At 46.3% G+C, this 27,361-nt stretch overlaps 1 protein-coding gene, 1 long non-coding RNA gene and 2 other non-coding genes across 13 annotated transcripts in view; all 4 read right to left on the minus strand.

The window, feature by feature from the left end:
• RALGAPB (Ral GTPase activating protein non-catalytic subunit beta) overlaps positions 1 to 10,787 on the minus strand; it is an 88,891-nt gene extending 78,104 nt beyond the window's left edge. For 6 of the 7 annotated variants that reach the window (XM_045444625.1, XM_045444623.1, XM_045444622.1 and 3 more), the window contains exon 1: positions 10,445 to 10,749. The gene's annotated coding sequence lies outside the window, so the exon portion shown is untranslated. Of the gene's footprint in view, positions 1 to 10,444 lie in introns of all 7 variants that reach the window. The other variant, XM_045444624.1, reaches the window with a different exon arrangement.
• Positions 10,788 to 22,727: 11,940 nt separating this feature from the next.
• On the minus strand, positions 22,728 to 27,107 carry LOC123580222. 4 transcript variants are annotated; one of them, XR_006703189.1, is made up of 5 exons: positions 26,434 to 27,107; positions 26,173 to 26,327; positions 24,860 to 24,929; positions 23,189 to 23,296; positions 22,728 to 23,101 (listed from the first exon to the last, which is right to left on the minus strand). It is a non-coding gene; the product is annotated as an uncharacterized LOC123580222 (long non-coding RNA). The 4 variants fall into 4 exon arrangements; XR_006703186.1 differs by having other exon boundaries at positions 26,957 to 27,106; XR_006703188.1 differs by having other exon boundaries at positions 25,639 to 27,107.
• On the minus strand, positions 24,043 to 24,176 carry LOC123581760. Its single transcript, XR_006703992.1, has one exon. It is a non-coding gene; the product is annotated as a small nucleolar RNA SNORA71 (small nucleolar RNA).
• Positions 25,545 to 25,680, minus strand: LOC123581762. The gene has a single exon (XR_006703994.1). It is a non-coding gene; the product is annotated as a small nucleolar RNA SNORA71 (small nucleolar RNA).
• Positions 27,108 to 27,361: the final 254 nt, after the last annotated feature.

Raw genomic sequence — 27,361 nt, forward strand, 5'->3', positions numbered from 1 at the left:
ACAGTGTAAAATACATTTACTATGGGTCTAGGTCCAAAAGTGTGAAAGCATAACCCTAAAGTGTATATGCAGTCTCCTAGATTTCCCACAAGACAATTGCTTATTTCTTCACACTTAAATTTTATATTCATCTGGAACTTACTTATATAAGTAGCTTAGGAAAGGTGCCATTTATTATCTTGTAAATGTACAGTCAGTTATGCCATCATCATCTGTTAAAAATACACCCTTTCCCAATGAACTGAAATACCAATTTTTCTACACTAAATCCTCATTTATATAGGTCGATTGATGTATCTGTTTGTCTGTTTGTCCATTCCTATGCCAATGCCATAATGACTTAAATTTGGTCGCTTTACAGAATGTTTTAATATCTAAAAAGGAAGCCCCCTCCACCTCCACTATTCTTTTTCAAAGCTTTATTGGGTATTCTCAGGCCAAATTATTAAATACGTATTCTTCTATATAAAATTTAAGATGATTTTATACGATCCAAAAAAAATAAACAAACCTTGTTAGAATTCTAATTGAAATTGCTTACTCCGCCTCCCCAGCCTCATCTTCTATGAACACTTTCCAACATGTATCCCTTCCCCCAGCTAACGCCACAAATGATGATCATTCAAACCCAACAAGTTTTTTCATACCCTGTGTTACTGCCTGCACTACTCCCCACTAACTGCACGGCCGTGCCCCACCTCGATCCTAGTACTTAGGAAGTACTACTACTCTTTCTAGGAACAGCACAAACGTCCTCCCTTTGGTAAGCCTTTTCTTTACTCCCCAAATCAACCCTCCCCCTTGTGTCTATTACAGGCTGTTCATACCAAGCCTCACATTAACTTATTTGTTAGCCATGTAAAGATCTCTTCACCACAAGAGTGTCAGCCTTTTTTGAATGGAAACCTCACTTCCTAAATCTTTAAATAGTTCCTGGCATGCAGTAGATACTACATAAATGTTTCAGAATGTCAAGGCTTACCAGTGGGAAACAGGAAGACTTTAGAAAGTTCGCTTTATTCCACTGAGGTATGTCAAAAATTTTGCATGTCGTATACAAATAAAATTGGAAGATGTCCATTTGTTTTATGCTAATTATTAGTTTTTTTTAAAGTAGTTGGATGGTTTCCAAATATTTAAAGAATATCTAAATATTTAGCATACATTCCAGACAACACACTATTGGAAAGAAAAAAATATTTTAAGGCAAAAAAAAAAAAAAAAAAAAAAGGCAAGCTAGTTTTCAAACTCCATTGCATACACAAGAATCATGGGGTTGGGGGAGGGTGCAGAATCTGTGTATCTCCAGACCCTATCACTAGAAACTGAAATTCTGTATAGATCTGGACTGGGGCCTGGGAACATGCATTTTTAAGACATAGCTGCTATCCCTTCCAATTCTGAAAAAAAGACAGGAGTATCATTCTTTAAAAACACACTATGAAAGACCAAGGCTATTAAGCTTTAAGGCTTAATAGCTCTTAAATTCTTAAAAACTTACAAATAAATTTAATGTAGGAAATTCTAATTCTTTAAATGCATTAATATTTAAATGATTAAATGTCAGAAAATGAAATAAGTGCTTTCAAGAAACATGTAAAGTAGAAAGGATACAATGAAAAAGTTGAACTTAACTATTAAAATGTATCTAATAGAAAAAACATGCTAAATAATTAACAAAATACACAAAAAATTTTAAGACAAAGATGTACACTATAATTACAGGCAAATTAAATAAAACAATGAAGAGAAAATATATATTGGAAATAAACATGAATTTAAAAAAACAAAGTAAAGCAACAAAGATCTCGTTTCGTACCTATTAAACTAGCAAAACAAGTGATAAAACTCAATTCTGATTAGGAGGTAAGGCCAACAAGACACACTCAAGAATTTAGGTCAATGGTTTTCAACACAAAAGAACTGCCCCCTAGAGGGAATTTTGAAATATTAAGTGCACTTCTGGTTAACAAAATGATTGGGGCGTGCTATTGGTATTCATGGGCAGGGCCAGGAAATCTAGACATTCTGCAATGCAGGAGACAGTTCTGCACAATGAACAATTATGCTACTTTTCACACGACTGTCAAATGCCTGCCACAAAATCATTCTGTCCTTAAATGTCTAAGCCTGAAAGTGTATACAAAAATACAAAATATTTTGTGCTATTTTAACATACACTGAGTTTTCCAGTAATGCAATTAACCACGTAAACTGAGAAAAGACTGAACCATATTTTGTCTAGAACCTTACCATACCAAGAACTGTTAACAAAAGAAATAAAAGAATTGTTGCCCATTTCAGAAAAATCCCATCACCAAAGGCTATGCCACTTGTGGTATCTGCTGCTATCAGCACAATCACAACTACATACACACTTATGTAGCCCTTATTTCAAAATGTCAAACAAGAAAATATAGTCTCTTTAATAAATGGTGCTGAGAAAATTGGATAGTCACATGAAAAAAAAAAAAATTAAACAACCCCTATCTTATACCATTCATAAAAATTAACTCAAAATGGACTAAAGACTTAATTGTAAGAAATGAAACTCCCAGAAGAAAACAAAGGAAAAAAAGCTCCTTGACATGGTCTTGGAATTGGATTTTTTGGAAATCATAGCTAACGCACAAGCAACGAAATGAAAAATAAGTCAGACCACATCAAATTGAGAAGCTTCTGCACACAAAAGAAACCATCAACAACCTATTGAATGGGGAAAAATATCTGCAAATCATGTATAGGATAGGGGGTTAGGGGCACCTGGGTGTCTCAGTCAGCTGGGTGTCTGACTTTGGCTCAGGTCATGATCTCACAGCTCGTGAGTTCCAGCCCCACGTCGGGCTCTGTGCTGACAGCTCAGAGCCTGGAGCCTGCTTCGGATTCTGTGTTTCTCTCTCTCTCTCTCTCTCTCTCTCTCTCTCTCTCTCTCTCTCCCCTTCCTCCACTCATGCTCTGTCTCTCTCTGTCTCAAAAATAAACAAACATTAAAAAAAAAAAAAAAAAAAAAGGATAGGGGGTTAATATCCAAAACATATAAAGAACTCATACAACCAACAGCAAAGAAAACCAAATAATCCAATTAAAAATGGGCAGGGATGGGGCCCCTGGGTGGCTTAGTCGGTTAAGTGTCCAACTTAGGCTCAGGTCATGATCTCGCAGTTTGTGAGCTCAAGCCCCACGTCGGGCTCTGTGCTAACATCGCAGGGCCTGGAGCCTGTTTTGGATTCTGTGTCTCCCTCTCTCTCTCCCTCTCTCTCTCTTGCTTGTGCTGTCTTTTTCTCAAAAATAAATAAACATTAAAAAAAATTTTTTTTAATGGGCAGGGGGCACGTGGGTGGTTCAGTTGGTTAAGCATCCAACTCTTGATTTCAGCTCAGGTCATGGTCTCGTGGTTCGTGAGTTTGAGCCCTGCATCAGCCTCTGTGCTGACAGTGTGGAGCCTGCTTGGGATTATTCTCTCTCCTTCCCTCCCCTAGCCACTTTCACTCTCTCTCAAAATAAATAAATAAACTTTCAAGAATGCAATCTTGCCATTTGCAACTACGTAGATGGAACTGGAGGGTATTATGCTAAGTGAAATTAGTCAGAGAAAGACAAATATCATATGACTTCACTCATATGAGGACTTTAAGAGACAAAACAGATGAACATAAGGGAAGGGAAACAAAAATAATACAAAAACGGGGAGGGTGACAAAACAGAAGAGACTCATAAGTATGGAGAACAAACAGGGTTACCGGAGGGGTTGTGGGAGGGGGGATGGGCTAAATGGGTAAGGGGCATTAAGGAATCTACTCCTGAAATCATTGTTGCACTATATGCTAACTAATTTGGATGTAAATTTTAAAAAATAAAAAATAAACTTAAAAAAAAATTAGCCTGTAACCCAGAAATGACCATTATTAACTTCTTGATGTATATAAACTGTCACATTTCTTAAATCCACATATATGCATATTTCCTCACACTAGATTCCTAAGCTAGAGGCGCTAATGCTGGATCAGATGTAGTATGCATCTTGTAGCTCTTTGAAACGTATTTTCACAAGCCTTTTAGAAAACTACTATTTAGTACCCACCAGCAGGGCAGAGAGTACCAGTTTCCCAGGGCTCTAACCAACACTGGGTATTGTAATTTTTAAAAATATTAATTTGATAAGTCTGGCATTTTGTGTTCATTCCTTGATTATGAATAAAGGTTAGTATTAAGGATAAATAAACACATAAACTTTAAAAAGGAAAGAAAGAAAAATGGGCAAAGAATCTGAATAGACATTTTTCCAAACAAGATCTATGAATGGACGACAGGTACATGAAAAGGCGCTCAACATCATTAGTATCAGGGAAATGCAAACTGAAGCCACAATGAGACCCCACCTCATGCCTGTTGAAATGGCCATCACCAAAAAGACATAATAAACACTGGCATGGATGCGAAGGAAAAGGGATCATTGTGCGCCGTTGGCAGGACTGTAAACTGGTGGAGCCAGTACAGAAAACAGCATGGAGGTTCCTTAAAAAATTAAAAAAGAACTGCCATATGATCCAGCAATTTCACTTCTGGGAATATATCCAAAGGAAATAAAAATACTAACTCAAAAAGGTATCTGCACCGCCACATTCATAGCAGTGTTAATACATGGAAACAACCTAAGCATCCACTGATGAATGACTGGATAAAAAAGTTGGGGGGGGGGGTGTATGTGTGGGTGTGATGGAATATTATTCAGCCATAAAGAAACAAGAAAATTCTACCATTGGCAACAACATGGATGGACCCTGAAGGCATCATGCTAGGTGAAATAAGTCAAATACTTTATGATCTCATTTATATGTGGGATCTTAAAAAACAAACAAAAAAAAAACCCCACAAAAATCATAGAAAGAGATTAGATTTGTGGTTACCAGTGGTGGGGGATTTGGGGAGAGGGAACTGGAGGAAAGTGGTCAAAAGGTACAAACTTCCAGTTATAAGATAAATAAGCACTAGGGATGTAACATCCAACATGATGACTATAGTTAACACTGCTGTATGAGATGCAGGAAAGTTGCTTAGAGAGTAGATCCTAAGAGTTTTCACCACAAGGAGAATCTTTTCCTTTTTACCGCATCTATAGGAGATGATGGGTGTTAACTAAACCGATTATGGTAAGCTACAGGCAAGATATTGAGGAAGTTCAGAGGACAAAAGATTACTTTTGATTCAAAGAAGGGCTGAGCTGGAAAACAACAGGATAAGATCAGGGAAGAATGAACTGGGTACTGAAGGAAGGTTACAATTTTAACACATAAGAAAATTAAGTGAGTAAGAGTGACAGCAAAAAGAGGCAGATAGAAAAGAAAAATATGTAAGAGGAAGGGCAGGGCGCTTGCTTCAAGTAGCAAAAAAACAGCACCAGAAACTAAAAACCCAGAGTGGCAGGAAAAAAAGCTAGATGTACAAGGGGTAAGATTTCAAAGATAAACAGAGACGGATTTTGAAAGAGTATGAATGCTACGATTGGAGATTTGTAATTAATTTAGTAAAAACTGGGGGCGGAGAATGAGAGGATGGTAACTTTATCATAGAAATGATACAACAGGAACTGAATTCCCAGTAAAGAAATTTGGTGTAAGTATCCAAGACGAGCTGAAGGGACAATAGAAAAGTAAACTCCAGTGTGGCTTATATACTGAGGAGCGGGAGAGAGGAAGGATGGGGACGAGGCAGGGAGGACAGGCTGAAGGGCTCTGACTGCTATGTTAAGGGTCTTGTGCCTCCTCCCCAGACAGGCTCGGTCAGCTATTAACCTGAGCTGCTAGCAGAGAAGTCTCTACCTCCATACTCCAGAAGTAAGTACGACAGGAGGAGAGAGAAGATGATGACAGTGCTCCCCTGCAGATCACTTAGTGCCGTCCAACTCTACATTTGTCCATTTTCTAGGTAATCTCTCTGAGGTTTCTATTATCAGGCGACTGTGTTCTGGTAACAGCCCATGGTTGTTGGTACTACCACAAAGTAACACAAAGGTTCTGTCTAATTGACAGATTACCAAAATGACCGATATGTTGGTGCTGGTAGACACACTAAGACCACAGCCTGACATTAATTGTATCAACTGACTCTACCAATATTTATTACAGGTGTATGCCTGTATACAAGGTGTATGCCTTCTATACACCATGCACAGAGAATAATAATAATGAATAAATAAGATCCCTGTTCACAAGAAGCTTCAAGTCTAATTACAGAGATCGATTTTTAAAAACTTCATAAAGTAAATCCAGACATCAGTTATTTCATGAAACCAACATTTATTCAACGCTTGCTACATGTCAGATATCGTCCTAGGTGTGCGGTATGCAGACACAAACAGGACACAGTGGATGCACAAGGGAAGATTTCATAACGAGGAAGACAGAAGAATCTAGGACAACACCGGCACACCACAGTATTCAACGTGAATAACTGACGTGATGAGTTAGGAGGCCAGCATCATACAGGAAAAAAACCAATAGAGATCTGGCTTGGTAACAGTGCACCTTTGGAAAACTGATCATTTTGAAAAAGCTTTCACATGTTATTTCATTTTTTTCCAATAACAAGCCTACAAAGTTAAGGAAGACAGATGTACTGGATACTAGGTGAGAAAGCAAGTAAGGCTAGAACTTGCTCAGAGTCACAGCAAGTGACAGGAGAGCTGGGATAAGAAACTCTACCTCCTGCTCTGAAGTCCAATGCTTGTCCCTTTTGTTCTGACTCCATACCTCGCCATAATGACCTTGGGCAAGTCGCCTGGCATTTCTCTGTCATAGTTTCCTCGTCTGCAAAGCAGGGAGAACACCCGCAGTACCTACCTAAAGTACTCCGGGGAAGAATCAAATAAAGCGATACAAGTCAACATACTTTGAGATGTACAAAGGCAAGGTACATATTATCAGCCATGCTTTGTTTCTCTTAGGAAAAACAGGGAACAGGGTGCCAAAACACTGAGTAAACAAATGAACCACGCTAGATTTTAAGGCACACAGTGCTCTCAAGGTCATCCATATAACTTTATGATGAGTAAAGACAGAAGGATTATAGTTCACGTTTCTGCTGTAGTCCCATTGACCCTAAAAGGCAAATATCAACCAAGTTTGGTCACAAAGGAATGTATTCACCTATATACCAGATTCTACTGGGTATCCTATCAAATACCCGAAAAAAGGTTGTGCCTGTATTCCTCCCTAAAAGTGTAAACAAGTAGCTTTTGCTAGTCTGTTTAAAAGAAAGAAAGAAAGAAAGAAAGAAAGAAAGAAAGAAAGAAAGAAAGAAAGAAAGAAAGAGAAAGAGAGAGAGAGAGAAAGAAGAGAAAGAAAAGAAAAGAAAAAAGAAAGAAGAGAAAGAAAAGAAAAGAAGTATGAATACTATGAATCCCCTGCTTGCCCCCACTGGTACAACCACAGGTCTCATCCTTCATACCTCAGACCTGCTCTGCCCAATACAGTAGCCATACCCACATGTAACCACTTAAATTCAAATTAAATTAGAAATCAGTTCCTTATCTACACTAGCCACATTTCAAGTGCTCAGAAGTCCCATGTGGCTAGTGGCTACTACACTGGACAGTGCAGATATAGAACAGTTCTATCAGGGTGCCTGGGTGGCTCAGTTGGTTAAACATCCAACTCTTGATTTCGGCTCGGGTCACGATGTCATGGTTCACAAGTTTGAGCCCCGTACTGGGCTCCATGCTGACAGTGTGGAGCCTGCTTGGGATTCTGTCTCTCCCTCTCTCTCTGCCCCTTCACTGCTCACTCTCTCTCTCTTTCTCATAATAAATAAATACTAAAAAACAAAAACCAAAAAGTTCCAACATTGCAGAAAATTCTACTTGACAGAGCTGCCTTAGATACTATTTTTTTTAATTTTTTTTTAATGTTTATTTATTTTTGAGAGAGGCAGAGACAGAATGCGAGTGGGCTAGGGGCAGAGACAGAGGGAGACACAGAATTCAAAGCAGGCTCCAGGCTCCAAGCTGTCAGCACAGAGCCCGACGCAGGGCTCGAACTCACAAGCCGCCAGATCATGACCCAAGCCCAAGTTGGACACTCAACCGACTGAGCTACCCAGGTGTTCCAGATACTATTCTTTTTATTACAACTCTAACTAGACTACAGATTCCTTGAGCACAGGAGCTGCATCGTATTTATCTTGGTATCCTCAGTATATACAGCAAAGTACATGTTACACGCCAAGCATTCACTATACATCTAAATGAGGATCTCAAACATAGCAGACTAGAGTCACTTCCCCCATCCCCAACATACATGTGTACACACACACACACACACACACACACACACCAATAACAAATAAGACATCCTCTCACTGTGGAGGATGGGGGTGGAAGGAAACACTACGTCCAGAGGAAAGAAGCTGAATTCTGGTCCTTGATGTGCTAGAACCCAAACATGAAATGTCGGGCAAATTACCTACTTTCTTCACCTACAAAAACTTAAACTCTCAGTAACTTAAACTTTAATCATCTTCTATCAAAGAAAATCATGTATTCTATCCAAAACATTTTTACACATGTCAGAGAACACACCTGCTCACACTGGTGAGGATCTCAAACAGAATCCATTTCTAAGTCTCAGGCTACCTTGATTCAAGTCACTTTTGGTCTTTAACTGATCACGTGGAATTTTTCACCTTTACTTTGGATATCAACTACAGAGTTAAACCTCAGGCTTAAAGACTGAGTTTCTTCCTTGTGTTAAAGCCAGAACTGGATACTCTGTCCATATCTGATCAGAGAGAACCAAGGGCAAGTTGCTTTAGTATCTGAATTTAACAAGAATTGTCCCATCAGTTTCCACGTTAGCCTCAGCCTAAAAATTGACAGAAGAGTACAAAGTTCAACCAAGAGAATCTTTCTACAACAATCCTTATCCTGTAAAGAATATCATTATACACAATGTGTATATTTTCATTCAGTCCACATACTTCACCATGTTTAACTGCTATTAAAAAAATTGTCCCCAAACCCCTTCATAATGACCTTCACACACATATTCACTCACTCCCTTTTATAAAGTTTACATGGCTTAAGGACCAGCCAAGAACAAATACAATCTGAATTACTACCCTGCCTTTCTTTAAAATCTGTAAATATGCTGGGCCATGGCAGCTCAGGCATTCTGCAATGAAAATATACTAAGTTACTAAAACCGGAAGAAAAAGCTATGTGCACGTGTGTATGAGAGAGAAGTGTTGGAGAGGGGACAAAGCATGGAAGATAGCCTAGGCAGAAGAACAGCCTGTGCAAAGATGACCCAGAAGTTAGAGACACTAGACCTGTGAGTACTGTACGCCCAGGAAAACTACAAACTAACAGCTTTGCATGAGATGTATACACTTTAAAGGCACAGCAACTCAGAAACCCTGCAAAGAAAGTCACCTTCCACCCCCAAATGGCTTTCACAAACTGGAGTTGTCACTGGGCCTAAAGATACGATGGATCTCTGCAAGTGGAACTTGCATTTCTAACAAACTCCCAGATGATTCTCCTACACAGTGAAACTGGAGACACAGTGCAATGTCTTCTGAGATGCAGGACTGCCCATCCCAGCAGTTCCCAAAGTTTGCTACACACTGGAATCACACGTGGCTCCTTAAAAAATACTGACGTCTAGGTCCCCCCACTTCCACCACCCCCCCACCCCCCAATTCTGATTTAATGGCCTGTTTGTGCTGCCTAAGCATCAGGAATCTTTAAAGGCTGCCCCAGGTGACTTTAACGTGCAGCAAAGTTGGAGAGCCACTGACCTAATTGTTAAGAACTTGAATCTGGAGTCAGGATGCCTGGGTCCAAATCACCAGCTATGTGACCTTGGACAGGTAAGTCACCAAACCATTCAGAGCCTCAGCTGCATAGTCAGTAAAATGGGGATAAGAACCCTACCTTACAGGGTTCTCGTGAAGTTAGACGTGGTGAACGTAATGGCCTGGCACAAGGCCTGGCGTATAGCGAGCGCTTAACCAGGGTAAGCTGTTTATTCTCGTTATTAACTCTTCCTCATCCGACTGTCACTGTGCAGCGGGCAGCATCGCCTCCACAGGGCGGCAGCAACTCGAGCAACCCTTCTGCTGGACCAAATTCCTCGCCGGAGTTGTCTAGCTCCGCTCCAGACCCGCCCCCTCCCCCAGGTTGCCAGGAGAGCGCATCGCCCGACCCGGGCAGCTCCCAAAGGCTAGATCCGGTTTGAACAGACCCGACAGAAACCGCCGACTCGCCCCGGAGTCAGGGCCAGGCTCCGCCGGACCCCGCGGGTCCCCCGAAAAAGGCAGAGACGTGCTTCCGAAGGCAGGGCCCTGAGTGCACCCGGGCCCGAGAAACAGATTTCGCCGTCCCAGGACCGCCCGGAGGGGAGGGGAGGGGAGGGTCCGGCCGCGACGGGGAGGGCCGCTCGGTTACCTGAGGCGACGGGCGGGGCCCGCATCGCTGGGGCGGGCGCCGCCGCCGCCGGCCGCACTCGGCCTTCCGCCTCACGCCACCCGCGCCATAGTGCCGGCGCTTTCGCTGCCCTGGCCGGCTGTCCTTAGGCGGTCGGTCAGTCCACCCGTCAGCGGCTCTCCGAGGGCGCCCGGGGACGACGAAGGCCGGTCGGGCCGGCCGGCTGGGCTAAGCTCTGGCAACTTCCGACTGCCAGGGGCGGCAGCGTCAAATAACTCCCCGAACCGAGCGGACCACCGCGCGTGCGCGGCGCGCCTGATCAGAGCCTTCTGCCGGTCCGAAGCGGCGGCGTCAAATAATTCCCAAGACACGGAGCCGGAAGCTGCGCGTGCGCAGCTATCCCAGATGGCCGCGCGGGGCATATTCCCTCCTCCCTTTCCGGAGCAAGTGGAGTGGGAGGAGTGAAGTGACGGCTGCGCCTACCTCTTATCTCAATGCCGCCGAAGGGGCGCTGCACCTGCGTCCCTGTGCCAATCCCGACTTTGCGTGTTTTCTGTGCGGACGGAGGAAGGGGTTTCTCCGCAAGATTCTGGCTCCCACCCAGGTTCTAGGAGTTTCTCACATCCTACCATTACAGCACCCTTTCTTTGAAATGTTGCCCTTTCCCCGCCGCCCCTTTATTACCTGGGCATAGCATTAATTATGAGAAATGCTCTCAATTCCAGGCCAGGTGCAGATTACTAAAATGAATCAGACATCAGATTCAGAGCCTCTCGTTAAGGAGCTGAGTCTGATATAGGGGATAAGACATAAATAGTGATAATAATAGCAGGAGATACCGGTTTGAGCACCCACTGTGCACCACACATTTTGTAAACGGTTCCACTTTCAGTATTTTGGTTTCAGCTTCAACGAAGAAAGTAATAAGTAGCCTTAGAGAGGTACAGCTCAAGTGCCTTGGGAGTGTAAAGGGGGAAACTTGGGCTGAGAGAGAAGGGAGGCCCTGGCCTTGAGACTGTCCTTGATATTCAAAGAAGACAGGATCAGGATGTTGAGTGGTACTGAAGGCATGGTTGTCTGAAAAGAGCGGAAGAGAGCAGAGAAAATGCTGACTCCTCCTTACCTTCTGTTAGAAGAGACCACGGAGGAAGGACAAGGGAACTGATATTCTCATAAAAAGGATGAAAGAGGGGCGCCTGGGTGGCGCAGTCGGTTAAGCGTCCAACTTCAGCCAGGTCACGATCTCGCGGTCCGTGAGTTCGAGCCCCGCGTCGGGCTCTGGGCTGATGGCTCAGAGCCTGGAGCCTGTTTCCGATTCTGTGTCTCCCTCTCTCTCTGCCCCTCCCCCGTTCATGCTCTGTCTCTCTCTGTCCCAAAAATAAATAAACGTTGAAAAACAAAATTTAAAAAGGATGAACGAGAAGTGTTTGCTCAAGACCTTGCCCCCCCTCCCACCCCCACACCAGGAAAGTTGTTAGAGGCAAGAGGAACAAGGAGAAAGAATGTTCCAGGATAGGAATGGGGCTATATCCAGGACACTTTGTTGATCAAAGCAATACACTTCAATTAAACGCAGCGTGACAAATATCTTAAGAGGTTCATTCAATATCCCAACCACTTATCCCTTGCCTTTCTAAACTACAGAGGCTGGAAAGCAAAGCCTAGAGTTCCCAACCTCCCTTGCAGCTAGGAGTGGCAACGAAACCAAGTTCTGGCCAATAAGATGTAGACAGAAGTCTGAAGGGAGATCCTCTCTACCAGAATAAAAAGGAAGTCTTTGGAGACACCTGTGACCTTCCCCTTCCCCTGACTTCATTCATGGAATTGAGGCACGACACCTGGAGGTGCAGCAGTCATCTTGAGACCACGAGGAGGACTGTGCTAAGGAAGGTGGAACAGAAAGATAAAAGAAGCCTGGTTCTTGAGGATATACTCAAGCAGCCACACAAACACTGGACTCCCTTCCTGTTTATGAGAGGGGGAAAATCTTATTTAGACCACAGTTTGTTGAGTTTTATGTTACTTTCAACCAAATGCATTTCTAACATAATAAATACCGAATACCTCTAAGTGAAAGCTGTTGAATGAAAGAATATACATTTCCATTAATTTTAATGGGAAAAATATGTTCAATTCCAACCCAATACCTAAATATTTTAACAGAAAAATAGATTAAAGGAATAATACAAACAAAAATTACATAAGCAATAAATAATTTCGAGTTAAGAGTAGGGCTTTTCCATAAAATACAAAGTGTAAGGACTATTGTACTGGTCAGGAAGATAAGATATAATATTAGGCAGGGGGTGGTGGAGAAAAGATGTAAGAGAGTCATTCCTCAAAAGTAACATATTTCTACACCTTTTTCTTTACCAGTTTTTTAAATGTTTGAGGGCTTCACTTAAATCAACGTAAAGTTATAGCGTGCACACACGCACAAACACCTGAGGCGGGGGGAAAAGACTAAACATGAGAATACTTTGAAACATGTCAGGAAAGTATGCACACACAATAGACTGAAGAAACATGAAACGCTACACAGAAGGAAACTTTATGGTTTCTCTAATTCACACTTGTTCCACATCCTAATTTCTAACTAGAAGAGTAGAATAAATTGGGGGAATGTCTTCATCTGAAACTGTTCTGTCAAAATATAATTTTGTATTGTGTTCTTATTTATTGTGTATTAAAAGGCATTGCAGTCACAAAGGAAAAATGGAGTTATATTAACCTTCTTTTGGCAGACTTTTCCGCCCCACGTTGGCCATACAGATATATGTACAACTCATCCCACAGTTCTTACAATATAACCAACACTCTTCTCAGTAAAAAATGGGATCCATGTCCCCGTCCCCGCCCCTTGAGTCTGGTTGTGACTGTTCTGGCCAATGTGGCAGAAGGAATACTATGTGTCTTCTGGGACTAGCTCATCAAGAGGATGCAGCTTCCATTAGTTTACCCCCTTTTCTTTCTTTTTTTTTTTTTTTAATGTTTATTTTTGAGACAGAGAGAGACAGAGCATGAATGGGGGAGGGGCAGAGAGAGAGGGAGACACAGAATCGGAAGCAGACTCCAGGCTCTGAGCCATCAGCCCAGAGCCCGACGCGGGGCTCGAACTCACGAACCGTGAGATCGTGACCTGAGCTGAAGTTGGACGCTCAACCGACTGAGCCACCCAGGTGCCCCAGTTTACCCCCTTTTCAAATGCTCGTCCTTGGAACCCGGTTACCATGTTGGTAGTAAGCCCAGGTCACATGAAAGGACCGTGTGGAAATGTTCCATCATCACATATCTGGCAACATCAAATGGCCAGATATGTGAGTGAGGAAGCCTTCAGATGATTCCAGTCCCCAGGTTTCACATCAACCTACCTGACACTAAGCAGAGCAGAGAGAAGCTAAACCTACTGAGCCCAGCTCCAAGCGCAGATTCATGGGCAAAATAAATATTGTCATTATTTTAAACCACTAAGTTTGGAGAGTAAATTGTATGCGTTCATGGCAATTAAAACACTTTCAAGGGTCATAATTGAGAAAAGTTGTTTACAGATGTATAAGAGGTATCTCATCTGTAGCCATTTTTTTTTCTTTTTCTTCCTTTTTAAAATGTATAGAATTAGCTTGGGGTAGATAATGATTGGGAAGATTCCCGTCTATTTCTCCTGAACTTAAAACAATACTGGCACAGTGTTAGTGCTCAATAAACATTTGTTGGATGGATATGTAGGTGGGTGTGGGGACAGTGGATGGATAGTGGATGGGAAATGCACTGGCTCAGCATCTAACCACTTTCTTGCTCTACTGTTAAGTCTTAGTGAATAATATCCAGTGATACCAAAGTATCATCATTACACCTAGGTAAGAGGTCCCCTCTCCCAGGGGCACCTGCGTGGCTCAGTTGGTTAAGGGACTGACTCTTGATTTCAGCTCAGGTCATGGTCTTATGGTTCATGGGTTCGAGCCCCACATTGGGCTCCACGCTGACAGTGCAGAGCCTGCTTGGGATCTCTCTCCCTCTCTCTGCCCCTCCCCTGCTCATTCTCTCTCTCTCTCTCTCTCTCTCTCTCTCTCTCTCTCTCTCTGTTTCAAAATAGATAAATAAACTTAAAAATAAAAGAGGTCCCCTGCCCCAGACCCTGTGCCTCAAGGAGTACTGCACTTTGGATCAGTATTCCTCGAATTTTTCCATGCACCCCTCCAAGGCATAATGTCATCTTGGTAGGGTGCTCCAATCCAGCCCAGGTCCCATGTGGGTCCTGTTAGCTAGAAATTTCTACCTTCAAGTTTTCTAAGCCTCACTCCAGTGGTTGGGACTGGCCAGAGCCAGGGTGCCATCCAGGCAGGGCAATGCACTCCCAGACTAGGTCCATCCCCTGTCTTATTCTTTATTTCCTCTCTTTGAAGAGCTCTTCAACCGTCTTTCTTACTACCTCCTCCTTTCACTTATGTGTGAGATTGACCAGATGCCTTGAAGAGCTCCAGGACTTACATATATGGAATCATTCTGGAGCCTCATGGCCAGTTCTGGTTCCAGGAGGACAGTCTGGCAAAGAACTCACTCTTGCTAACTGGTGCAGAATTCCTTTCACCAGCTTGTGTGAAATTGGGCTGCCAAAGTGTGTTGGCAGGCTGATTTTGGTGATTCTCAGTCACACTGAAACCAGGATGAGTTTAGGATTCTGAGCTACCAACAGTCCACTGAAGATGACTGGGCTTGAGTTGCATAATGTGGGTCCAAGTGTTGGTTCACACTTCTCTGTTCAGACCATGATACCACTCGGACCTACTGCAGCCAGGGTGATGGGGGAGATGGGCAGCAGGGATCCTTTACTCTTTGTACTCTGTAGTCCCTTCCTCAGGTGGCTCTCAGGGCAGTTACCTTACCCCCTCTGGTAGGAGTTGTTGTGCCTATGTCCACCAACACGAGTACTAACATACCGAGCATTAAATAAATGTATTAGAAAACTACAAAGTAAGTTATATTGCTTCAATACTAACAGGTTCCGGCGGGGGAGTGGGGGGTGGCGTCTGGGTGGCTCAGTCGTAGTTCAGCTTCTGACTTCAGCTCAGGTCATGATCTCACAGTCTGTGAGTTTGAGCCCCACATCAGGCTCTGCGCTGACAACTCAGAGCCTGGAGCCTGCTTCGGATTCTCTCTCTCTCTCTCTCTCTCTCTCTCTCTCTCTCTCTGCCCCTCCCCTGCTCAGGCTCTGTCTCTATCTCAAAAATAAATAAACATTAAAAAAATGCTGCCAGGGAATAAATCTGGTGTTCTGATTCCCTCATGGTTATGAAGGAATGCCAAAGACCAGAACGCTGGGGAGTTCTGGACCCTCTGAACTCCTGTCTACACAGGTCAATACAGGTAAGTCTCCCATATGATGGGTCACACGCTCTCTTACTGGTAGGAACTTCCCAACAAAAGCATTCAAGGTTATACTTCTCATGTACGGTTTTAGCTGCATTCCACAACTTTTGATATGTAGGATTAGGATTTTCATTTCATTCAAGTCTAAGTATTCTCTCAAGTTTGTTTTATGTCTTTATGTTGTAGTCACATATTGTAGTCTATATGATTCCAATGCACTGGTATGTGAGACTTGCTCTGCAGCATAAAACATGGTCAATTGTAAATTGTATTTACATTTGTAAATGCTCCAAATGTGCTTGAGAAAAATATATGCTCTCTCACTGTTGGGCAAAGATTTCTAAACATGTTCTCTAAACTACGTATTACAATCAAGCCTGTATTCCAAAGACCAGAATCTTTGGAAAGGGAATAATGGTAACTTTACAGTGAAGTCTGGCAGTCACCCCTTAACCAAGTGATCAGGGTTAATATTGCTGGTTATGTCATGTAGATATCATATACCCCTGATACATGTTCAGAGGGGAACTTCACCTCTGTGATATTCTTCCCCGAAATTCTAGTCATGAGAAAACATCAGAAAAACCCAAACTGAGAGCCCTTCTACAGAATGCTAACACTCTTCAAAGCCGTCAAGGTCAGGGCAAACAAGGCAAGATGGAGAATCTGTTTCAGATTAGAGGACACGACGACCCATGATTACCATGATGACCACAGGTAATGTGGTGCTCTAGCTCAGATCCTGGCACAGAAAATGCACATTAGAGGCAAAGCTGGTGAAATCCAAAAACAGTCTGGAGTTCAGTTAATGGTAGTGTGCCAACATTAACTTCTTAATTTTAACAAATATACTGTGGCTGCATAAGGTGCCTATGGGGGAAGCTGGGGGAAGGGCATAAGGGAACTCTCTGTACCAGGTTTTTAACTTTTTTGTAAATCTAAGATTATTCCGGAAGAAAAGATTCATTTTTTATTTAAAAATTCTTTTAAGTGTATGTATTTATTTTGACAGAGAGAGGGAGAGCACAGGCAGGGGAGGGGCAGAGAGAGAGAGAGAGAGAGAGAGAGAGAGAGAGAATCCCAAGCAGGCCCCACACAGCTAGCACAGAGCCTGATGCAGGGCTCGAACTCACGAACCTTGAGATCATGACCTGGCCCGAAACCAAGAGTCGGATACTTAACTAACTGAGCCACTCAGGTGCCCCCAAAAGATTTATTTTTAAAACTCAAATCTGTTACTTGTGTTGTCCAACTTCTGGTAAAAATAAAGTCAGGGGAAAAATAAGGGGAGGGGTGTGTCCTTCTCTAAAAACTACTGTGGCGCCTTCAACCCCAAAGTTCCCAAGACAAGGAAACAAACGCAAAACTTGGCCATCTTCTCCATACGCGCAGAAGAACCTGTAATAAATATTAAGGGAGGTCAACAATTTAATAATGAATCAGGGCATCTGCTGTATCAAGTGTTCTCGTACATCTTGACCACATCCTTTCAAGGGAGGTAACGGAGGCCCAGAGAGGGTGAAGCTTGTCACCCGAGTCCCCTGGCTGGGTTGAACTGTGTGTGTGTGGCACAAACCCCGTAATTTCACACTCACAGCAGGCTGCTGCCCCAGGCCTCAGTGCTGCCCGCCGTCCACACCGGCCATCTCTGAGCCCCCATATCCCCCACATTGCTTGTATACATGGACCACCCCTCCTTTGCCCAGTCAATTCTACTTCCTCCAGGAAACCTTCTCTGACCTCTCCCCACCAGAGAATGGGGGGCCTAGGCTACAGAAGCTTCTTTAAGAGTCAACAAGATGCAGCCGCCTTCCTGTAAAGGAGGCATCCTCAGAACACTCTTCTTACATGGAATTAGCCTTGAGCCCCTCATCACCTAGACCTATGCTGTCCAATAAGGTAGCCGCTAACCACTACTAAACATTCAAAAGGCACTTCACCTAAACCAAGATGTGCCACAAGCATAAAATATGCAGATTTCAAAGACTTAGTTTGGGGAAAAAGTGCAAAATATCTCATTAGCAGTTTTGTATATTGGTTATATATTGAAATGACAATATTTTCTTTTTTTTTTTTTTAAGTTTATTTGTGTTGAGAGCGAGTGGGGAGGGCAGAGGGAGAGGGAGAGGGAGAGAGAGAGAGAGAGAGAGAGAGAATCTCAAGCAGGCTCTGCACCATCAGCACAGACCCCGATGTGGGGCTCGAACTCACTAACCATGAGCTCATGACCTGAGCTGAAGTCAGACGCTTAACCGACTGAGCCACCCAGGTGCCCCTCCAATGACAGTATTTTCTAATGTAGTGGGTTAAATAAAATACATTACTAAAATGTATTTCATCTTCTTTTTATTTAAGTGGCCACTAGGAAAATTTTAAATTACTTATATAGGATGCACTACGTTTCTACTGGATAGTGCTGTTCTAGACTACAAGCTCCAGAAGGCCCCTCCTCTGCTTTAGATCAGAGCTGTATGTCCAGCTTACAGCGAGACTCAGCACACGGTGACTGGCCATAGATACCTGAGGTGTGAAGGAATAGAACTTACTATCTTATGTATGTGATCCTCTTGAGGGAAGAAATTTCTTATTCCTCACTGTGTCCCTATTCTCAACACAGCAGCCTGACAAGTATTTTTTTGAATGGACAAGTGAACTTGATTCTTCCAGCTTCTGTTCTCCTGGCTTGATTCAGCTATATAACTCCCACCAGCTGCTTCATCAGGGCCTCTGTGACCAGGCATCTATTTTCTGATGGGATCATGGCTCTTCCTGACCCTAATCCTGGTTCTTGGGCCACTTTGGTAACACTCGGTGAAGGTTTCCTTAAGCTCGGGAGACCTAGGATGACTCTGTTTCGGACGCAACAGTAAAGAAGGAGACAGTTGATATTTTGGTGTTGGCTGAAATATGCCTATTGTCTCTCTCCACGTCAGGTTCACAAGTTCAAGACTAAAGATTGTTGAATTAGATGGGGAGTATTTTAGGAAAGCTGGAAAACAGGCAACGTGAAGCAGATGGACAGAATAGTAAAGTACCCTAATTTCCAGTTTTCCAGTACAAACAAGCATCTGACAACCTCAGATGCGCATGCTATTTATGAAATCGGCCTGCAACATTTTTCACTATTTACTATGCCAGGAAATGCGAAACGAGCTGAGCCACTCACTAGAAGTAAGACAGGCAGGTCCCTTCGTTTCTCTGAGCCTTGGTTTCCTCCCTTATAAAATGGAAGGTAATTAAATCTACCTCACTGGGCTGTTGCGAAGATGAAATGAGATAATTATATAGACGGGCTTACTTAGTACAGCGCGTGGCATGCAATCCAAGTTCAATCAGTGGGGGTGGTGATTACCACCAAGTCCTACAGGGATATCTGCAAATGAGCAAAGAGGAAAGTATTTATGGTGTCACGTTGACAGATGAGTCTGTCATAATGACATATTTGTTCTTCATGCTAACTAGCAACATGCAAGACGTGCTCATCAAATAAAAATAGCTGATATTTATCGAGCGCGCACTATGAGGCAGGTACTGTGCTATGCATTCAACATGCATCATCTTATTTAACCCTAACTATTGGGGGTAGGTGCACAGGGTCAAATCACAGAGCCAGAAACTGAGGCCCAAGGAGGCAAAATAACAGGCTCCAGGCCCCCACGGCGATTGAGGGACAACGCGCTAATTCAACAGGCTCTAAATGATTTCATCAGGCTGCTTCCTAATGCGGGTGTAGTTAGGTATCCTGGTGACACGGTGTTTGTAATCACGGGGACAGAGAGGTCTCCATGAGCCCTTTCTGGTGCACACGGTCCAGACCACGATTGGCCTCATTCCACATCCTTGAATGCTGATTGAGCTGCTTGTGTATGTCAGTCACTGAACTGGTAAGTAACACCCTTGAGGCTGTTAGGTGCAGAGACTCGTCTGGCTCCCCTAGCAAAGGCACAGTGGTGGTCAATGTAAGGTCTCTGGCAAGAAAAATAGGAAGACAGGAGTTTTGGTCACTTGGCCATGCCTTGCAAAAATTCAGGGACAGCTGAACCCCAGGCCTTCTGGAACATTAACGTGGTTTGGAGATTGGAGTATCGTTCTTCCCCATAAGCGTTCTAGAAATGGCTCCCTCCCTCGCAACGGGAGCTTAGTGCTCTGCACTTTTGGATTCTGTGGTTAAAGGGACTCAATTCCTGTCTCTTCCTGTTTCTGCAACCGACTACTCTGGCTCTTCACATACTCATCACATTTCCCCAGAGGAAAACCTGTTCTTAGTACTATAAACCAAGGTCACGGGTTACCACTTCCTGTCAGGTGCTTCCCTAATGCACTGAGCTGTGGGTGGGAGGGCGACAGGGCTAGAGTTGGCAGGTGTAGAGCCTGCCCTCAAGACAGGCACAGCCTCCATTGCAGCCACTCATAATCAGGTACGGCACTGCAGCGGCCTCATTGGCTGGTTCCTGGGCCTGGTACCCCAGAGGAAAGTTTCCTGCCACCCCATCCATGCTGTGAGGGAGGCAGGCAGGCTGCTATGAACACCCAGAGGTGAGAGGCCCTCCCTAGACTCAAATGACACCTCCCGGGTGAGGCCTTCCCCGTCCACTCAGTTTCAAATGCTGCTCTTCCTCTTGCCCCAGACTTCCTGTTCGTTTCCCTGCTGTATTATTCTTTCGCTCAGCCCTTCTCCAGCAAACTACACAGTTTAGGACGTTGTTTATGGTCTGTCTCAGTCCTCTGAAATGAAAGGACCATGAAGGCAGAGGGTTGCTCTTTTGCCTTCTTTCGTAGCCCAGTTCTGAGAATCATGCCTCCCACAGTGGACACTTGGTATGAATGAAAGGCGGGGCAGACAATCCACTCTGGCTGGAGGTTTAGCCAAGGAAGGCTTCTTGAAAGAAGTGACGCAAGCTGAGTCAGGCCAGCATCTGAAACGGGGGGTGCATCCCAAGCAGGCAGGCCGGGAAAAGGGGAGCACGTTCGGGAACCTTCAGTAGTCGCATGGCTGGGGCCTACGGTGCTGGTGCGGTGTGGCGTGTGACAGGAGGGTGGACAGGCACGCCATGGGCACTGAGGAGGGTCCCTCATGTACCCTGGAGGATGGGCAGTCTCCGCTAGGGCTGAGGGTCAGGTGGGGCAAGGGCTGCAGAGGGCGGGGAGGGCAGACAGAAGAGCCTGGGCCGGGGGTGAGGGTCATTTACAGTTTGAAAGTAAACGAGTTATTTTTCGAGAAGAGCTGTGCTCTGAGCGTATCCTGTGCCCGACACGGCAGTACGTGCTTCCAGCATGCTAGCTCCCTGACCCCACACCCCGTCGTGGTACTAGGGTGCAAAGGATGAGTGGGCCTTCCACAGCCTGACCCGTGGGGCTTACTGGGGAGGAAATTTTGGTGACCTGGGCCAAGCCAGTAATCACGCCTCTAAGAGTCCCAAGACTCCTCTCCCTTGACCATTTCAGCAACCAAGGTGACGTCACCTCTTCCCTCCTTCCCAAACACTCTGTCACTGCCCCCTCCTACAATGGCAGCAGAGATCCCCCAGGCCATAGGACAGAGGTGCAGGGCAGGGGGTGGGGGTGGGGGTGTAGGGAGTTAAGAAAACAAACAGAATAAAGAAGGGTCTGCTACTGAAAGCAGACAGGAATCTGCTACCGAATCTGACAGGAAACTACTTGGCAACGAAGGGCCAGTCAGTATTACGGAAAGACGGCTACAGAGATCAAGGCCACAACTAACAGTTAGACGTCACTGAAAAGGAAGGAACTTTGGCCAAGCTGGGGAAAATGCATTCATTTTTCACTAGAGGGCCAGGGGAATGGTTGGAGGACACTGGCCCAGAAAGAAGGGGAGTAGGAAGGAGGGGGCTCTTCAAGAGAAATAATGGGTGATGACAGGCCCTTGGGTAGGAATTGAGGAGAGGGGCGAGGCAGAAATAAGGATCTCTGCCCGAACTGGTGGGGAGAGTAGATCCTTTAGCCCCCAAGAATGCCTCCTGTTGACTGAGGCCATCAAGGCCTTGAACTCACAAAGTTAGGCCTGACCACCTGGGTTTGACCTCAGCCCCCATCATTGATTTCAATTTCCATGGAAGGAATGGGCAATCAGCCCCTCCCTCTCTACCTTTGGGAGAGCTCCTCTGTGTGGACCTACCCACAGGTGGTGAGGCGCAGGCGTGCTTAGCACACCACTGCCATTACTTCACCGAACAGAACTCTCAAAGGCCAAACCTACTTCGTGGGAACAGTAACAGAAATCCCGACACCTGGCCTTTGCCTACCCCAGCCCCAGAGTTCTCCAAGGGACGGTGTTCGTCGTCCACGCCATGCCTACCCCCGCTTAGAGCCATCCCCTGAAATTCCCCCGGGGAACCCTCCTCCACAGAGCTCAGAGCACTCCTGCCTCCTCTGTCTCTATGTCCACTCCACTGTCATCCTCTTTTCCAAAGCCCTGGCCCAGACGTCCTTCAGCCAATGACTCTAACATTTCCCTTTTCTCCCAAACCTGAGCCCCCCCCAGAAGCACTTGGGATTGTTCAACCGCTACTTCAATTCCTACATCCCAACTCCTATCCCCTAAGTTGAGCCTCAGGAGTGCATTAAATGGAACATTTCAGTGAGTAAAAAATGGAAGATCTGCTTGTGACCCACTTTCCATATACCTGCCTTGCTGGCACATGGAGGTATGAATTTATTATTTTTAAAAAATTTTTAATGTTTATTTTTGAGAGGTAGAGAGATAGAGTACGAGCAGGGGAGGGGCAGAGACAGAGGGAGACACAGAATCTGAAGCAGGCTCCAGGCTCTGAGCTGTCAGCACAGAGCCTGACGCGGGGCTCGAACTCAAGAACCACGATATCATGACCTGAGCCAAAGCCGGATGCTCAACCGACGGAGTCACCCAGGCGCCCCTGGAGGTATGGGTTTTAAAAGAGAAGCAAAACAAAACGAGGAGGGCAGTTTCAAGATTTATTGGGTGCGTGAGGGGACAAGGATGCACCGTGCAGAAAACTCTTGGTTGTAAAAAGTTACAGGAGGAATAGTCAGGGAGACGTGGAGCCTGCTGGACACCTGGCTCAGGTGGAAGGGAACCAGTCTTCCTGGTCCCAGGTGCTGTGTGACACCTGCTGGGGGAGCAGCAGAGCCAGCTGACGTCTCTAGCTCTGGACCTCAAGTCTCCAGGGTCCCAGGACTTTCCCTCTGGCCCGCTCACGCAGAGAGAAAAGTCCCTCCAGGCTGTGCTGAGGCAACAGGATAAGGTCTGGCCATGGTTCACGTGGCAACATCATTCTTCATTCTGCCAGTGTCCATGATCAACTCCGAAATAATCTAAAGCAGAAAAGTCCAATGAGACCAAGTGCTTGGAACTTCTGTATCACTAACACAGGCCAACTTAGCCCCTTGGCATTAACTCACCATGAAGAGGTCCCTCCAGGGCAGCTGGGACCCAGGTCATCCTGAGAGGACCAATGCTCCATCTCCTTAAGGATTCTTCCAACAATCTCTAGATCCGAGGCAGCATCCCTAGGGTGAAGAGGACGTCGCAGAGCAGAGGGTCACAACATGCGTTTGGTTTCCAATGTTATCTCTCAACTGTCTTCAAGCTGCTATCAGTGAGAATGTCCCTATTCATCAGGGACGAACCACCAGTTTTGTTTCACACCAAACACAGCTCAAAAATGAACCTCAATGTTCCCAGAGAAGGGTCAAAATAAAACGATCTCTTAACAATTGGGCCTTTGCAGGGCAAGAGCAGATATAGTAATTGGTAGAGAGGTGGCTGGAGGGCTCAAGCTCAGAGGCTCCTCCCACTGAGCCCCCATCCCCCATGTTGGGAGTGAAGGCCACCACCGCAGCCTCTCTCCACTGTCTATTACATCCCTGCACATCTGTCTCCCAAGTGCTTGTGCTCATCCCTGCGTCAAACTCCTTCACGTGTTGCTCCCACCACCCAATACCTTTCTATTTCCCATCACGTTCCACCCCTTCAAAGGCGTGCACAGGGCCACCATATCCAAAAAGAGACTTCCCTTTGAAAACGTTATGGCAATCAGTATAAACCACCCAGTATCGTGTAACGTCATCATCCAGAATTCATCCTGGCTCCTTAAACCCCAGAAAGTTTCGAAACCTCGACACCGACATAGCCCGTTTTCCCGTAATAGGAGGCCAAGCTGAGAAAGGCCAAGCTCAAGTCTCCCGTCATTGACTCTCACACAGCAGCCCTCAATGCCTGAGACCACACAGCACTAGCTGGGGAGAAGCAGGAGTGTGCGAAAGCGCCAGCATTTGAAAGGGATGTGTGTAGACCCTCCAAACACGGGAAACTGCTTTCAACAATTCCTCTCCCTGCATTATCAATGACCAGAGCACAGACAGCCCGTGATCGCTTCTGAATGCAGGTGCATGCAAGGGGAGAGAGAGAGAGAGAGAGAGACCTAGGAAGGGGAGCAGGTGCTACTGGCCTGTGGAATAGGTGGAATCTGGGAAAACCACCCAAGCACAGGACCCCGTGAGTGGCCACTCTTTCTTGCAAAAGCCCCATAGAACCTCCCTGCCAAGTGGAATCAAAGAAAACTCACTTTGGACACAAACACTGGGAAAATATTAGGGTTGGAAACGATAGGGATCCTGTGGCTTTAAGCAGCACAGAAGTCACTACTATCATAAGTTTGTTGTTTTAAATGAAGAAAATAAGGTTCTGAATAGATCACTGACTTAGAGAGCAGCAGAAGGGGATTCAAACCCAGGGGACGGGAGACTCTGATGCACGGGTCCACTCGTTTCCCATTAAAAACATGCTTCTGCCGTCACTCCAGGGAGGGAAGGCAGATGCCCCAGAGAGCTCTCATCACCCAGTGAGACTCTGGAGGCCTTTCCTCTGCAGCAGCCATTGAAGACATGTCAGGGACCAGATGTGATCTAGGTTACCTGGGGCTGAGGTGGGGAACAGATCTGAGGACTCATGGACATTACCTTCTCACTTCTCAGCTCCCCTATACCTTCTTAGGAAGCCCCTAGGAACCCCCACTTGATTGTACCAGATGCAAGGAACCAACACTCCAGAGAACAAACCAGAGATCTTACCTCAAGGACACTGGGGTCTAGAATGTTCCTGACAGAACTCCCATGATGTCTCTCCACACAGTGGGTTCATCTGCAATAGACAAGAACCCAAGAATGGGCCCCCAACATGTCCCTGCTCACACCAGGGCAGGGCAGGGCAAGCATCAGGAAAGGTCTCAGCACAGTAGTTAGCAGACAGTAAAGTAAGCATTTGACAAAGATCGGCTGTTATTATTTCCTAAACAGACATGCTATTTCCTCATAGAGAAGACAGTCGTTAACCCTACTGTCCTAGGGGGAGACAGTGCTTGGTCTATGACAGGGTGGCCAATGCCGATTAATGCATAATTAACCAGTGAGAGGCTGGAAAGGACGCCAATGCCGGATTTATGGGAGTGCCGTGGCTGTCTGACAGCAACTATGCTGGGCCTCGAGGAGAACTCAAGTGACACATATAGCCTGGTTCCCAACAGCAGGGGCAGAAGTGAAAGCTCCAACAGTGACCCTAACGTATACACAACTGCCCCGAGGGCCCTGGGGGCCCAAGGTGTCCACAGAGAGGAAGGGATGTTGGAAAACTCCTGGAAGATGAGGACGTGGAACCTCCAAACACAGGACAACTCTTTCCCTGAATCCTCTGCCTGAATTGTCAGTGAGCCCGACATTGGCACCAGGTGACATCTAAAAGTGGGTAGGAAAGAGGAAGTGCAGGAAAGCCCCAGGTTTGGAAGGGACAGGAGTGGACGTTCCCAAGATGGGGAAACGCTTTTAGCAATTCCCTTCCCTGCACTATCACTGACCTGGACACAGGCAGCCCATGTCAGTAGCCTATGTTCCCAGGCAGAGGAGAGCTGCCCAGCCAAGCCCAGGACCCTGAGCGCCATCACCATCTCATGTAAACACGCCATCTCCCGTCATCAAGAGGGGGCACGTGAAGACCAACTCGCGGCAAAAACGCCTACATTGTTTAGTCCCCCACAAATACAGACGGACGATCTACTATGCGCCACCAACCGTGGGCTCAAAGACAAAGAACACAGACAAGACTTCTGTCCTCCCAGAGCTCTGGCAGTTTCCCCACTTAAAACACAGAGGAGCTCAGAAGGACGTAACCTAGCCAACGTGATGCGCTCGCCACAGGCTGAGGCAGGATCTGAACCCAGACCTCTCTGGCCCCCAGACACACCCCCATCCACCACACCAGGCCTCCTCAGGGCTTTCTCAGGACCCGCAGGAGCTCCAGGACGCCCCCCACCCACCCAAACCCCCCACCGTGGTGTGGCAGGAAGGCAACGAGTCCCCTGCTCAAGGATCTCCTGAGCAGCAGCACTTACCCAGGCCTCACCCCCTGGACACCGCGGGGGCACATCCGGCGCTGCGGCTCAGGGTCCTGCAGCAAAGAAGGGGGCGCTGCCTGACGCACAGCCCCCAAAGCCGTCCAACGGAGAGTTTCCATCTGCTTCCAACGGAGCCCCAGAGCCCGCAACGCCTACGCAGGAGACAGCACGGGGAAGGGGCTTTAGTGCAAAACAAAGACACCGGAATCGGCCTCTGACGCTCTGGGGCCCCGCGAGCGCCCCCAATTGAAAACTCACACAACCGCTCTGCACAACGGGGGTTTTAACGCTTTCTCTTAAAGGCTGTTTGTTGACAAGAAAACGGGCTAACGCTCATATGGTCACTTCGTGGGCAACCGATAAAGCGCTTTGGCGGATTCGAGGCCCAGAGCCGGAGGTGGGTGTGTGCGTGAAAATCACGCGGCCCCGGGAGCTCTTCAGGCCCGGGGCCACACGGGGCTCCGCACCACTGGCGGCGGCACTCGGCCCGCGCGTCGCCGGACCCGCTTCTGGTAGTTGGCGGGACACGAGTCTTCCCCGCGCGCAGGGGATCAGACCCGGAGTCCCATTCTCGGGGACACGCATCCCGAGAGGTCCGCAGCCGGCGGAGGGGCTGGGCCCGGACCCAGGAGCGGGGCCTGAAATCGGGGCTGACCTCCGCCGGCTCTCCCCGTCCCCTCGGGCCTCAGTTTCTCCTCCTGTCGGGGGGGCTGGTATGATGCACCGGGCTTGGGAGGCCGCGGGGGGGTTGCCTGTGCATCGCGGCCCCGCAGCGACTCACCCGGGGAGCCGGGCCTGTCACCGGCAGGGTCAGAGGGGACGGCGCGAGAGGGTGCGGCACGCCTCGGAATCGTTCAGGACTATTTGGGACAGCAGCCACTGCCGCAGGAAACTGCTACAACCGGACCGCGCCGGCGGAAATGCAGCTCGACGGCGGGATGCGCCCTAGAGAGGCATCTCCCGGGCTGAACGCGCGCGCGCTGCCTCTTATCGCCCCCTGGTGGAGAGGAGGTCAATATCTGACCCGCCAAGTATCCAACCCTTCACTTTCCCATCGCCGCATCCATCCATCCATCCATCCATCCATCCATTTACCCCTAAGAGAAAATAGTTAGAGGGCACCAACTTTCTCATCCATCCATCCACCTACGCACTCATCCATTCATCCATCTAGATGTTCATCTAG

Source organism: Leopardus geoffroyi, chromosome A3, assembly GCF_018350155.1.
Source record: "Leopardus geoffroyi isolate Oge1 chromosome A3, O.geoffroyi_Oge1_pat1.0, whole genome shotgun sequence".
Classification (NCBI taxonomy): Eukaryota; Metazoa; Chordata; class Mammalia; order Carnivora; family Felidae; genus Leopardus; species Leopardus geoffroyi.